General features: G+C 37.5%; 1 protein-coding gene across 7 annotated transcripts in view; it reads right to left on the reverse strand.

Moving 5' to 3' along the window:
* The window catches only part of PITPNC1 (phosphatidylinositol transfer protein cytoplasmic 1), a 90,337-nt gene that overhangs the window by 69,696 nt on the left and 4,338 nt on the right, over positions 1-16,303 (reverse strand). The window contains exon 1 of one of the 7 annotated variants that reach the window (XM_040582001.1): positions 14,480-14,663. The exons of the other annotated variants lie outside the window; for them this stretch is intronic. The gene's annotated coding sequence lies outside the window, so the exon portion shown is untranslated. Of the gene's footprint in view, positions 1-14,479; positions 14,664-16,303 lie in introns of those variants that run through there. 7 annotated transcript variants of the gene reach the window in all.

Raw genomic sequence — 16,303 nt, forward strand, 5'->3', positions numbered from 1 at the left:
AAAGCCAGGCTCATCTCTCCTAGAAATCTACTGACCAGACAAAAATTTGCTTCATCTTGTGCCATTTTGTCCATAATATACATCATTTATCAAATAACCTGTTCCACAGTTTTATTAAAAGTCCCTAGGAAGCAGTTTGAATCTTTTAACATAATTTGGTCGTCTGATAGAACAGAGTTAAAGAACACACAGATATGAATGTCATACGCAAAAATGACTTGTAGTACTTTGTGGAAGAGTAACACAAAGAGCACTTGCTTGAATCATGAAACCAGGTGTGATTTTTTTCAGGTATCATGTTATACAAATATATACAAACAAAAAGTTCTTCAGCATTCCAGGAACAAAATGTGAGTATGGGCAACCTAAAAGTGTATCTTCTTAATGCAAACCCTACCTTCTGTTCAAATGCTGGTCAGCTATTAAGTTGCCGTTAGCACTGGATCACACACTCATTTTTCCTGACCTTGCTTCCTTCTGACCATTACACCTAACCCATATATCTCCTATATAAGTGTGAAAGACAGAAACATATCAGAGAAAGTTTTGCAGTGATGTATGTGGTTTTCAAAGGCCATGAGATTTTGATGTGACAGTAGCTGGTAGTCCACAGAAATAATACTTCATTTTTTAAAGCATTTTTAGATCTTACCTTAGAAAAATTATTTTCAAGTAAGTACCTTCTTACTACAAAACTACCTGTCTTAATTATAATTTTTAACAAAGGTGGTATAAACTTGGTCCATAGATTTTACTACACACTGATTCAATGTATTATTACAATCCAAAGACACCACAACTGAGGTAAATCTTTAATTCAAAATTCACAAGCCTGCAGACCCTTATTTCGCACGGATACATTAATTACCAGATTTTCTTCCACTTTACCTAAAGCCAATGGAGTTCTACAGAGTGCTGTTCAGTACAGAATTTGTCTTGTGTTTCATACACAGCTCCTCATTCAATGAATTCTCTTAGGATCACATTTTTGCATTCTTAGTGTAAAAGAAGGGCAACTCCCACTGACTTCACTGTGAGCAGAAGCGGACCTGAGAAGGGCACTAATCTCACTTATCAGCATACTATGGAAGTGCTGTCAATTAATTACAACCATATCAAATGCTTGGCTGCAGATAGTGTACATGGTGTGCTTTTCCCTTACTGATTTACAGCCCGTGGAGGAGGTTATAATAGAAGTGTAAAAACAAATCAAAGTTAAACATGGACATGGAAATTTATCTTTGTTTTCAAGTCTGCCAATTCTGTGTGCATTAGGCATGAACTAAGACCGTGGCGATGAAATGACAGCAGAACAGTGTTTGCTACCGGCAATGCCAAAGCCTAGAAAAACAAAAGAATCATGCCTCGTAACTGTTAGTTTAAATGATATGCACCCTACAAGATCTGGTATCTAAAATAAAGTAAATGTTAATCCCTTTCAGAGATAAAACTATCAGAAAAGTGCTCAGCTCCAAATGGAACCTAAGGAACATGACATACTGCCAACAACCACTTGGCAAAACACCTTATAATATGGAAATACTGTTGCACACCACTAACAAATATTGTTTGCCAAAAATACTATTAAACCCCTGAAATCCTAATTGTTAGCATTATTGCTACCTCTCCAATTCTCTTTAAGAAGCTGTCCCCAAATAGTCAATGATTTTAATGAGTATTTTTAAAAAGTAATCAAAACTCCTCTACCAAAGTTTTGTGCTTAAATGCAGTAAAGCAGATAACCATGCTAAAAAAACCATATCAGGTGGCACTCTAATTGGAATTCTCTCTTTGAACTTACAAGTAATTCAACATATTGTATTAGCATTAAATGAAAATTTTACACTTTCACCAAGCAGGGCAGGAGTTGTATTTGCTTCTCATATACTTTTCATTTGCTATCATCAATTCAATATATTGAACAGAAAGCTGAGAAAAGAGCATATGAGAGCAATTCCTATTACTCAAGGGGGGGAAAAAAAAAAAAAAAAAAAGGTGTGACTAGCACAGCTTGGATGCATAAATATGGAGGGAAAAGTTAACACAGCTTTAGCGAAGCGAGGTCATGTCTTAATCTGTCTCTGAAGGGGTCAACAGGTACACAGACAGGAGACCAAGCTGATACAGGCCAAGCCAACAGCAAAAGCCTCTTTTGCCAAGGTCACTTGCCAGATGTTCTGTAAGACAAGAAGAAAGTTCCTTCCATGGATAAATCATTGTTTAAAAGACACAGTTTTAAAGATACAGCTTTAAAGTAAAATAAATAGACAAGTAATTTTTATCACTGGAGAGAGGACACTAGTGAAGTCACAGAGGAATTTGTGCTAGGTCTTGAGGTGTTCAACATACTCATTAATGATGGTAGCACACTCATCCACAACTTATTAAAAAAATCCCCAATGAACAATATATAAAAAGAACAAAACGACAACTTGAACCCAACAAAGATGGAAAGCTACATTTTTGTAATTAACCTCCTACAAAAAAGATTTATAAGAGAGAGTAGGAGGCATATTACAAATAGTACGAAGAGAAACAAGGGGAGAACAGAGCAGAGAGGGTGCAGAGTTACAGTGATCACTTGCAGCCTGCAACACTCAGAATGCAACTCTTGATTAGATTAAAAGCTGAGTAACTTCATCTCCTTGACCCCAGTGGCAACAAACACCTGGAACAACAGCTTAAAATTCTTTAGTGCAAATCCACCACAGGGTCACCTCAAGGCATGACAGGTGGAAGAATTCAGGGATGGAAATGTAGGCTTCACCATGGTCTTTTACAGGCAGAAGAACCAAACAGCCCCATTTACCACTAATCAGTCCTTATCATGCAGCTGCTGTTACTGCTTCTACTTATGAAAACATATAAATATACTACTAGGGACACAAGACCTAACAGTGTGAAACTACAGAGAAACATCTCAAAAGGCCGACCAGGAGGAAACAAGACCTCCCCTATTACCAGTGCTTAGGGATATAGTACACAAGCCTTCAATCTCAGGCTTGAGTTATTTCTCATTCTTATGAGAATGCAATACATGCCACAGTGCCATCCTACCTTAAAGTAATGACTAATTTGTAAAGTTGTTTAGAACCTGCTTGAAAAGCATCTCCTACTTGGAATATTAGAATGGCTTTGTGTCACCCACAAGCCTTCGCATTTTCATGTCAGCAACTCCCTAAATGAGCCTCCTCAGCAACTTCATTAGATAAACTGAAACACTGGTTTTCAATCAAGAAATGATTCACAGAAGAGTTTATATATTTTTGGAGTTTATAAAAAAATGCTGAAGATTTAACAGGAACAAACCCAGTAACTCTTCATCAGTTTGAACCTTTCATCTCATCAGTATAAATGCAAAATATGAAGAAATATTTGATATTTGAAGCCTAAGAAAAATAAACTAGCATCAATACACAGGTATGAGAAATGGTAAAAAGAAGTCTAAAGCTGCTCCACATCTTTTACAGATTGATAGTATCAGTTTTTTCTTTGTTTTCTAGAATATCACAAGCCGATACAGCACAACAATTCATTACAGAAAGGACACAGGGACCAGATCTGCTGACTTACTGACATTAACTTTGTATATCAACTTGCAAAACTCACTGTGCCTCCAAAACCGCATACGTTTAAATCTGACATATGCAAATAACTTGCACACATGAAATCAGCAGAGTGATGAACTGTTACGTAGACAAAATGGAGTCTAAGTCCTTTTTCTTTGAAACTCTTGACCAGAAGGTGTCAGAAGTACAAAAGAAAAATAAGGGTTTTCAAAATAAGACAGACAAAAATGTACCCAAACAGCTCTGTAATTATTTTTGCCAGTGATTACATGACAAAATTTTTGAAGGATGGCAAAGCTTTCATTAATCAGTAAGCCTACTCCTTTTCCTACATAGCTTTCTTTTATTTCCAGCTCAAAAAAAAAAAAAAGATGCTTTTAACTATGCAGCTGATGAAGCAAGTGAATTCTGCCTATTGCTATACAACCTTATTATTTATTAAATTCATTTCTCTGAAAAATGCCTTCTGTATATATCCTTGTTCCCTTTTCACTTATTTTCTTTTAACTGACAAAATGGGTTAAAATCTCGGTTTAGACCCAAACTCAGGGAGCATTTACATTGCACTGTCTAACATGGCATTAAGAAGCAAGACACTCAGGGTGGGAGGGGGGCAATATCAGGAACCAGCTATCAACAGTAATATAAAAATTTACACTACAATTTCACACAGAGAATTACAACTGTTAAGAATGAATACCAATAGGTAACTGTTTAAGAAAAGCATGGAATAACCAGATATAAACTCAAAATAAAGCCTGGTACAGTGCAATGGCAAATATTTCATAAAAATAAATACAAAATTTGGGTCTGTAACTGATGAAGACTTTGCTAAAACAGCAGCCTGAATCAAGACTCTTATTCTTGTACCCACATGGGCTACACTGGTTAGAAATGCTAGTTTAGTTCTCTCCCAGGTGAATATTCTATTCTAGATGAGATTTAGGCAGCTCCAGGGCACCACAGGTTTAAGCAAGGGTTCTGTGACTTCCAGATGTGGTACCAGCACCAAAGGAAAGCAGAGGTCCTACATCTACAAAAAGCCCAGGCAAAGGGCCAGCTGAACAGGGGTAACTCAGCAAAACCCAAGCTTGATAGTGAACGTCCATATGGATGTGCGGACCTATGACACAATTCGTAATAGACACGATCTACTAATCCACATTAATCGTCTTCAGTCATCCATTTTTTATTTCATTTGATCAAAAAGCTCTTGCAAACTCAGTGGTTTTTCTCTTAACTCATTGTACTTGTCAAAGGTTTGGATTGGCTACAATGCTGAATTTCTTCTCTTTCCTTACCATTAAATATGCATGAACGCTTCAAAGACTAATGCTTTACTGCATACATAACGGTTAGTCCGAAATTTGTTAGTGGCCCTAGGGAACGTCCTCAGCTTTTCTGTAACGATGAAGTCAATCAACTGCTACCTGTAAGGTAAGCCCAGAAAGCTGAAGTAGCTCACTTAATTTGCAAGTCTAACCTCCAGAAGTGCCACATGTGGAAAAGGCTTCAAGTAAAGATGTTAAGTATAACAACCTATGGAAAGGAATGCAATTGCTAGAAGTTTGCAAAAGGCCTTAAGGACCTCCTTGCAAAGCTTTAAGAGGCAAACTCTGTCTTGTGCACATAGGAGGTGATACTGGTTTATTAATGTTAATGTTTTTTATATAATATAAAATATAAACCAGCTTAAAACCAAACTATGACAAATCATACCACCTTCTGAACCATGAGTGAGGGGTTGGTTTTTTGGCTTTGCTTTATTCATTGGGCAAAATGGAAAACTGAGGCACAACCTTGAACTGAGTTCAAGAGAAGAATCTATGTATGCTCACAACATCTGCTGCAAACTCATTTTATATCCCACAGCTATATGAAAAATTGGAGGACCCAATTAACCTTGGGTTGTTACAAAGCTTAATACAGACAGAAGTCTGACAGCTACTTCTAAAAAAGGTACAAAAATCCTCAACAGGCAACTGCTGTGCGGAACTCATGTGACAATCTCTGCTCTGCACTTTACTGTTCATACAGTCATACCAACTGGGCATCTTCCGTATCTACTCAAATGTATTTTACAAATGCCATTGATAACACCCATACTATCCTAACTGAAGCGTTTGTACTTGGTTGCTCAATACTCTTGAGCATATGACTTTGTGCAGTAAGTAGAGTGTGAAACAATACTGCTACTTCAAATTATTCAGTTTTCACATTTTAGAATATTTCTGAGAGAAAAATCTAGAATCCTTTTTTCCCTGCCTAAATATTTAGGAGAATTTATGCCAATATCTGTATCTTTCTGTCCTTTTACTTTGAAGAATGGAAAAATATATAGGTATTCACATATAAAATATGTATTTATATGTTATGTCATTTATGTATTTTATATATACACACACATATATAAAACCTTTAACTAATTTTATAGAAGTTGATGAAATCTAATCAAAAGCTATTCTTATCCTTGTGAGAAGGAAGTGTCTTGGACAGTTTTGCCGCTAGGATATGTGTTGCCAGCACCAGGAAGGTGGGTACAAGCTAACGTCAATCCAAGCCACGCTGTATTAATACAGGGCAGACCTCAAAACAGATGTGCATTTCCTTACGGTGGACAACTGAAGGAAATTAAGTGATGAGATAAGAGGGCTAGTATGAGGAAATCACAAGGAAACAGCAAACTCTGTTCATCAAATACTCCTAAGGAATTAGAGCTTTGTCCAGATGATGGTACAGAAGAAGGATGAGATACAGACCTCCCCGCCTTGCACCAGAGCATCTCCCTTTCTCCCGCGTAACATTTTCTTTCTGAAGTCTGACCTGGAGGATACTCACTGATTACCACTGACCTTCCTTGGACTGTCACAAGACAAGCCACTCATGTTGCTTACTACAGTTCTGGCCACTAAACACAAATTGGCATGTCTGAAAACGTCCTAGCTAAAAGGCAGGGTTGGAGGTATCCACATTTAACTTGTATTATGCTGGCAGCATGATTAAATAAAAACATAACCACCTGTTACACTTATTTCAGTGGGAGTATCTATTTTCAATTATAGCATTTACTATCCACCCTCAAGTATGGCAAGTAACACCATGGTAACATAAACACAGTCGTGGCTGCTTGAGAAAGTTAAATTATAAATAGCAATGTATAGGCCATGAGGTCCTGGAAATAAACTAACTAATCCATAGGCATTTGTTACTATGACATAACATTTCCACTAAGATGTTGTTTGCCTCATCTCAAACCCACTCAAAATAGATTTAGAAGTTCAGCATCACTTGACTCTGAGTGAGTTCATGTTCAGTCATGAAAAAAGCAGAGACTGCGGAGAAAATAAGCTATAGCAAAACAGTGGAAAACAAATTAAAAAAAAATCCCCATAGTAGGCTTTATTCTGTTTCCATTGAAGTTAATGGGAAACCCCCCCAAAACAACCTATCCCAAATGTATAAAAGAATCCCTTTAATATATAGAAACATGTTTTTATACTGAACCATCCCTGAGGAAAAAACACAAATAAAAGAAAAAAGCAAAACCAACCAAAAAACACTGGGCTTAACTAAGCACCAAACAGTTTGGAAATGCAAACAAACTTAGTAACCCTCTAAAAGATTTTGTGCTCAGTACTCTCTTCAGCTTCAGTCTCGGTGCAAAGATCCATGGTAACTGAGGGAATACCGAGACGCAAGCCTCAGCCCAGCCCTCGGAGGGAAGCTGAATTCCGGATTGTTCTAGCGGGCTGTGTAGCTCCTTATCCCCAGCGAGGCTGAGCGGGCCAGGGCAGCAGGCTCTTGTTGGGAGCAGCAGGTTTCTGCCAGCTGGCCAGCCGCCTGCTGTGCTTGGCTGGGCTTCCTTGCTTGGGACTGGGACCAAAGACTCAAAAATGGGAGAAAAACAAGAGAATCAGAGTTCCTACAAAGTTAGGATTGAAAATTGAGAGCAAAGAGGTTACTGCCAAGTTCGGTGGTGCGAGGACAGCAATTATTTGATTGTATGTCGGCTCAAAGACATTATCATAGGTTGGACACAAATCTGGGGCCTGAATCTAACCATGTGAAAATGTCTTTTAGGTTAGGCAAGAATGCTAAAGATTTAGAGACGTCAGACTGGTTTCTTTCTCGGTAAGAACAAAAGATTTGCGAAATCTACATTTTCTTTTGGTTTACAGCCATTGATAAAGCCTACTTTTGATCAAACTGATAAAAACCTGGAATGGATCTACTGAGGTCAATGGCATTATTTTAGATTTGCACCATGCAACTGAAATGGAATTTAAATTCCCAACATTTGTATTCCAAAAATATGCTGGGTTTTGTCATACATATTTGGTGAAATCTTGGCCTCTGACATCAGTGACAGAACTCATTGGTATTACTATGGTCTAAATTCCATTGAATGATTTTTCCTTTTACACAGAGTGAAGCAAAACAAAAGCTGATCCACTGAAGTAAGGTCCAAATAAATTTCTTATCAAGTTTGTGTGATAACAGAAGCAAGCAGTTTACTTAAGACCACAATCAGATGTACATTTCATATGTCTCACATGGCTTATTCCAAGTCACTGTATAAATAATTTGTTAAATGAAATATTACTTAACATTCAGCTAATATGCACTTTCAAAACCCCTGAAAAAATCAGATAAATAGCTGGATAAATTTGTCAAGCACCTTTTAGAAGGTAAGAATTACACCCATACTAGGACCAGCACATTCAATGGACCTTACAAGTGAGACTACTTAAAAAAACCATCTATGTATGACCAGGAGAAATACAAGCTTGGCACGTCTAAGAACTTCATGCTTATCAATAGAATAATAATTTGTCTTTATCTCTCTCACAGATACAATGTTTTGGTTCATGGTGGACTCCAGTATTTCGGTAACCTTTCAAGTAACATGGTGATGCTAGCACAAAAGGTTATTTCTATATTTCTTATTTTTTATACAAATTGAGAGCAAAAAGCTGGAAATATATTCAACAATTAGTTGTGTTTCTGACTGTCATCAGTGACTGATTGTTAATCAAGCAATGGAGCAACAGTGTGTTATACTGGAGTGTCATTATCACATAATTATTTTGTCATGTATTATAATAATATTTATACTGAAAAACATTAAACATAGTCATTAATTGGGCAACACATTAAACCTAATATGACATTTAGTGTGATGAAATAGAAAATAAAGCACACTCAGCATGCTCACAGAAAACAATTCCCACAGAGCCCAAGTATTCCTAAATCACTTAGGCAAGATTAATCTTAGAACAGACATGTAAAAACTCTTAAACAGAGACCATGATTTTTCTGGAGAGCATATGAACAAGTCTTTTACTAAACCCAGCCTATAAACATTTATGCATGTGACTCATGACATGTGCTTTAAATTAGAGTACGTGCACAAGTATATGCAGAAGTTAGGAGTGTGCACTGTAAAACCAGCTTTAGAATCGTAAAAGTACAAAACTATTAGAATCCAAAACTGCTTCAGCATTTTCTAACCACAAACAGGAAAAAGATGGAAGATACATGTTTTTTTCCAAGAAAAGCCATCAAAATGTCATTCCTACAATTTAGCACCCTGCATTATACTTTATAAAAACAGTATTTTAATACATATCCAAGGATTTTAAATCACTTATAACCAAAACTGGGAAGAAATGATGAACTGAGAAGGAGATAAAGACGACTAAGGCTAGACTAAAAGCATTATATATAAACACAGGTTAAGTTCAAGTCTAGTTTCCTCCACCTACAGACTGTAAACCATCTGTTAACCCAACTTGAAATCTAAATTACTTTTTCTTTGCTCCTTTTTAAACCTAGTCAGTAATCCTGGGGAGCACCTCTCTCCTTGCTTTCTAGACACATGCAGACATTAGTAATTTCACTTGAACAGGTGCACAATATGCCTACACAAAGTTCCTCAGGCTGCGCTGGAGAACTACCATGGCAAATTCGCATGAAATGTCACTATTCGCTTAGAAAATATACTGCTGGTCATGATAGATGCTCTATAAACCAAAGATAAGAATAAAATGTAATAAGCTATAATTTTTTTTTTTAAATTGCAAATAAGTTTTCAATGAGCAAGAATACGAAGAATTACTCCTCACCCACAGTTGCTGAGTATATTGCAACGGTTTGCATGTGTGTATTGTCTGTCTCCATCCTTACAGTACCTAATGGTTGCTTGTGTGTTAGGTTAGACGTTCAAGATGGAAAGCCTGCATGTATTTCAGCATCCACAACTGACTGGGTTCTGTAAGGACAGCCTGGGGTACACATTTGTCAGCTCACTAGTCACAAAGAAGAGTATCGTGAATGAATCATTGTTCCATACTATGGGTTTTCCATTACCTAACTAGGCAGTCTTTTGTACAAAAGAACATGATCTCTAACAGATTTTAACAATACAAATGTCTATCACACGAAACTGAATACTCATGAAGGAAAATACAATTTTTTTAACCTTTCCTAGTTATTACAGAGATCTTTCTGTTCCTATCATCTAAAGAGCTTTGTATACTTCAAGGGCTATAAATCACCTACCATTTTCTTAATATGTGCGGTCAGGCAAAAAGCACATGAAAATTGGAATAATTACGTTATTTCTAACCTTACAATAGACAGATGAGGAAATTAAACAGGCTAGACTACGAGAAAATGTATTTGACATATCAGTTACCAAACTTCAAGGTGCTAATATAGGCATCTACATTATTAGGTACATAAACAAAAGTGGCTGCAATTTCAAAAGTGCTGATCATTTACCATTCATACCAACTCTTACAAGAACTTCATGCTCTCAGCAACTCAAAGTTCTTCCCAAAAAATACAAAACCAGAAAGCACCAAGTTTAAAAAGCCAGTATTGACATTCTGCATCTTTCTCTCCCTGCTCTTTTGTTTCCAAACCTACATTAAACTTCAAAGACAAACACACTTTGCACAGATCTCGATAGCATCAAAGCTCTGTAGAGTGTTTTAGCTAGAAAATGTCCTAAAACACTGACAAGCTGAATTTTGTTTTATGGGAAATGCAAAACCGGGCCCTGTATTTTGCCAACGAAGCCCTCAAATCACATGTATAGTATTATTTGCTATATATATACCTTGGAGAAAACAAGTGTTGACAGGGAGAGGCAGAGCTAGAGAGATGTACGTCAGACTCTGGAGTTCCTTTGGTAATACCTAATCCTTTCCACTGAAAGATTTTTTTAATGATTTACACTGAAACTTTAGGAACAAAGATTGTCTTGTTTCTTTCAGAGCTGTACTGAAATGTGCAAACAGGAGTAAAAGAAGAAAACTGGATATATTTGGTCTACTATTTGCACTAGAGTTCAACGAAGATTTGACATGTGCTCTGCATTCCTTTGCTTTTATAGCTCTCTAGGTGACCACAACTCCAACAGGAAGGTCAAGCTAAAGCAAGGTATTCCGTTTTTTCCCATGGTAAAACACAGCGCTCCCTTTCATCTGCTCATTCTTACTAGACCGTGCATCAGAAGAAAATTAAATAGCTTTTTAATTGGTACTAAAAGTTAACTCCTGGTGCTTTCTCTCACCTATTTTCTCTGTTACATCATTATAATGATTCTTCCCAGTCCATAAGCTTTAAGGTCAATTTAAGGTCACACTGTATGTGGCAAAGGCCTTGTGATGCGAGTAGACATGACTGGCCACAAAAAAAGATCAGATCAGTTCGCTAACAACAGTCTTACACAATCATTTATTTTGAAGGGTAAAAAGTTGTTCATAGTGGTGTAAAGAGCTTTTCTAGATCAATAATTAACTCTGAATACTCCTCAGACAAATATATCGGTGCCTTCACAGTATTAATTGCAAAAATAAGGTAAGGCCGGTGATGTTCTTTTAAGACATCCAGAAAGAATGATTAACTAGAGTAAAAATTCTTCAGTAAAACAGCACTTTAGTATCTTCTAAAGGAATCAGGGTAAGACTACAGATGCATTATAGCTGTTGACAGTTTAATTTAAAGTTGCACAATAAGCCTCCATTTTTGCTGGACAAATTCAGCTCAAAACTGCCAGATAAACTCTTCGCAGAGGTCATGGTCATGGCATGGTCTGACTATTATTTTATTTACAAGTAATTAAATTGAATTAAATTTGAAAAGCTGACTTCACCTTATGTTTGCTTATAGCCCTCTTGCTTACAACCAAAATACTGCTTTTTCAAATCTTCCATACTTTTACATATTCCTGAAAATATGTTCTGTGGCTATAGCTGGGAAATGAAAAAAAGCTTACCTCACTGATCATTATTTAATCTATCTGTATTAACTGCAGGATGAGTGTATGTAGTTTATCCTGCAGTAGACAACTGCAGTGTATAAAAATATGTATTTCAGACTTTATACCCTATGAAAGGCTTTTTCTGTTCTACATACATATGGTTATGTCTAAATATCATAACACCTGCTAACTCTCGGGGCATAAACCCACTTTCTTAGATGCCTTCATTGAGCTCTAAACCTGTCTGAATAAAACACGTTATAACAAGTACCCTTTGTACACAAGACAGTAGACTATGAAATCTTTTAAAGAGGAAATGTACAGAAGATCCAGAGAATACAAATACTGTTTACACATATGTTGTTGAAATAATTTTATGTAAATAATCGACACTGGGAAAATTCATAATGTTTGAAAAAGAGCTAGACAATGGTTGTTTATATAAAGGAGTAAGCAAAACACCTCTAAACCCAGAATTTGTTCACGTTGAAAAGATTTTTTTGTTGAAAAATTTGTTGAAAAATTATCTACATTTACAGACATTTTGCAGGTCTCTGCTTGTTTGTATTCACGACAATACGGCTGTTCCTATACACCTCATGCAGGCAGCACTCCCCACAGATCCAACTTAGCTTTTATTTAAAGCACAGAATGGGGGCAATTCCACCAACTTCAGCAGAGATAATCTTGGTTGAAATAAAGTCCTAACAGATTTTTCTTTCTTCTTTAGGTACTCGCCATACAGATATGGTTCAAAACTAACAGAGATGTTAATGGTCATTCTTGTTTCCAAGGAAAAAAACTTATGACTACTGTATTTTATTTAATGTTCAGCTTTTAAATATATACAACCTAGCTTCACATCTTTGTTAGCATTTTACAGCAATAACAATTTCATTTTCAACAGGATTCAGCAACAATGCCTTTCCACCTATTCCCTTAAAGAATAATCACTTTCCACACAGATCAAACTTCACCGTACTTTGCCCCTTCCAAAACAGAAGTTCAGTAACAAGTTAACCTATCCGATTTGGTTTACCATTTCAGAGAAAGGCATCTCAAAAGCACGAAACCATGTGATCCTTCCTGTGAAGAACTGTGGAATTACGACTTGCAATGCAATAAGACCCAAGTCTGAGAATTTTTTAGCATCTCCGCTCTTTTCAATTGCTTGGCATTCTTTTCACTTGCTTAGGAATGTGGGTTTTTTTAACTGATAATATTTTAAAAAACCACAATGCAGCCTATTGTAACATTCTGTCATATGATGTAACAAACTATTTCTAAGAATGAACTAACACATGAAAATGCAAGGGGAAAAATAACCAAGAGGCAGGCTCGCTTATTAATTGCAGCTGGGATGAAGACTGGTAACACATCCTAAGCAATTACTGCAACAGATTTTACTTCCTTTATGTAGTAATGAAAATAAATGGCTTTTTCTAACTTACAAGGTCTCAAGTTAACAAAAGGACTGAGTTTGCATTCATGCCACCCAAAGGTACCACAAACGAGGTAAAGAACAAATTATAATTGGCAATCATATTGGCTTAGTCAATCAACAGCTATATTCTGCCCTAATTTGCAAAGTTCTTACAGCAGTTAGAAATTAGCATGGTATTTCCTTTCTCAAATTGTTTTAAAGCTGATTAGGCAGCTTGCACCAATATGTAAGTAACAGTCCTAAATAACTGTCAATAACGATGCAGTTCAATGAGTCAGCCTCAACCTTGAACGAGAATTACAGTGTGGTGCCACAGCATCTCAGCCAGCACTCTTGGAGCAACCTGTCTTTCCTGGTGCTTAAGAACAAGGGAACAAAGATGCAACTCAGCGCAAAATACACAAGAACAGTTAAGTCCATAGCAATCTGCATTTCTTTGGAAACATTTTATTTACAGGAAACCATTTGGCTTCCAAGCTGACAGGTATACAAACAGAATCCCCATAAATATTTTTTTATCTTATCAAATCAGGGAATCCACATAATAGTGCCTCAAGAACCCGATCCGCAGTAGATAACAAAGACCCGCTATGCAAAACCTTCTACACACAAAGATGCCACAAAGTCTTCAAACCTGGCGAGAGTGTTGCTGTTTTAGTGACATCTACCAGTTTTTTTACTCTTCTCTAAAGATGTATTTAGGTCAGCCAGTGTAGTGCTAATTGCTGTACTGCTGAGTGCATATTTATTTACATGCAAAGTAATGACTTCTAGTTACTCGACTGGACATTATGTAGCATTTTAACGCAAACTTTTTCACATTACACACAAAATCTGACTACAGAAGATTAGGTACAGGTGCCTGGCTGACATAGTTAGCACTCAGCTTTGCCTCCTGTGCCTGATTATTTTCACAGGAATGACATGGGAAGCCACTCTGGTTTTGGTGACGACACAACACAGACTAAAGATGGAATTCTTTCTCATTCATGTTGTGAGACTTCTATGTATGGATAACTGTCACTGCTAAAAAAGAAAACTGCTTAAGGAAATGCTTTTGAATGTATGTATAAAGTGCACAGGCTGAAAGCCAGAACTTCCAAACAGCATTAAAAACAGAGCTGTGAAGCCTAAGAAAAACAGCACAAAGAAGAGAAGCTATGCAGCTGCATAAGAAAGAACTGCATTTTCACATACCTGTTGAAACCTACAACCTCAAAAAGACTTAGGTGCTTACTCCAGGTAATGTCAGTGCCACTGCAGATAAGGGCCAAACATCCCAGTTCTGCGAGAAATTGGCACATCCTTTGGAAATTGTGTTTCCATCAAAGCCCACTAAATTTCAAGAGTGACTTAGCACCTTGCAGAAGGCAGTCTGGGCCTCTTAGATCCAAAATGCTTTTGTTTTTTGAAGGGTGGAGTTGCCTCATGATGTTCTAATGACTGTGTAATGCACCACCTTACTCTAGGCAGATGCCAAAAATATCATGTGTTATTGGTAGTTAATGTGCAACTAAGGGCAAAAATAAGACAGTAACACCTTCATAGACTGTAGGAAACACCATGAAGATGAACCGCTATGAGAAATACAGTCTGGGACTTTTATAGTATGCAAATAGTGTAACAAAAATAAGCCACTAGCTAATTTCATAATTTTGTCCTAGTTCATGTTACAATTAATAATGAAACTCAAGTTAAATATCAGATATGTTCTAGGTTCCTCATTAAGGCATCTCAGCTGCAGCTCAATGATTAAGTAATGGATGATTCATCATAAGAGAAACTACAAGATGCATGAGTATCTTCAGTAATACTGTTAACATTCTTCAGAACAACAGACTTCCAGCATTGTCTTCTGCCTCATCATGCATCAATCGTTCCTGTTTTGGGAGATTTTTGAACTCTTCTGTACCTGGAAATCTTGTTTAACAATTTTTCAAAATAAATTAGACCTGCTCCCTTCTGATGACATAATGAACTGCTATTAATGAAGCATGGTAGTCTGAGGACATCAGGAACTGGCTTGGATAAAATGTTGTCTATATTAGGATAATACAATAAACAAATAAAACTATGTATCAAAAGAATAATCCTATCCAATAACACTGCATATTATGTAAGTTGGTTGGATAAATGCGAGAATTAAACCTCTATCTGTTTACCTACATGTATGTGATGGGTTTAGGTCCTGCTCCCAGAATGAATTTCCCCAGCAGCCCGAAGGAAATATTTGGCAGTTTAAATTCTCCGTTTTAGAATACTGTTAATTTGCCAAATCTGAAGATGTAGCCAAAAAAGACCACTGAAACGCCAACTCTTGTCACACTCGCGAGCACTGCTCCACAGATACTGCAAAAAATAATCAAGCAGTGCCGCAAAACACTCACCTGGATACGTTTATAGCAAGAAAACCGCGTAAATTAATCGGCGCGGTGAGCGCGCTTTGCTGTGCCCCGCGGGGCCAGGGCAGGGAACCGCGCTGCGGGGGGCACGGCCGCTGCACGCCGCTGCTGGCCGCCGGCACGGCGCCCCCTGGCGGCCGCGGCATCGCCCGCCGGCGACGGAAAACTTTGCGCCCAGCTCGGCGCAAAGATGCGCGGGTGCGGCCGCCCCAGCGGGGCCGGCTGGCGTGGTGGGTGCGTGCAGGAGGAGGCTTGTTCCCCCGCTGCAGTACCCGCTTCTAGGGCGTACGTGGCTCAACAAAACAACGGCGAGCTTCTTTTTTTATAGATACATGAGGCACTATAAAGCAGAAAGCACCGTCTCATTTACATCTGCCATCAGGCCTTTAGGTACCCATTGCACCTATAAACGAGCACTGTTCACGCACACAAGTAACTATATAGCACGAGTATTGCACGTAGGTATTACTGTCTTACTTAAACCAACAAGCAGGTAGGCCGTTTGCAAATAAATAAAAACATCATGTTCCTAACACCGAGTTTAGAGCATCGACAAAGAGCAGTCTGACTTTCAATCCTTTCTTGAAATGACAAAGAAGTTTTACTAATAGATGATCAC

This window comes from Falco naumanni, chromosome 1 (assembly GCF_017639655.2).
Source record: "Falco naumanni isolate bFalNau1 chromosome 1, bFalNau1.pat, whole genome shotgun sequence".
Classification (NCBI taxonomy): Eukaryota; Metazoa; Chordata; class Aves; order Falconiformes; family Falconidae; genus Falco; species Falco naumanni.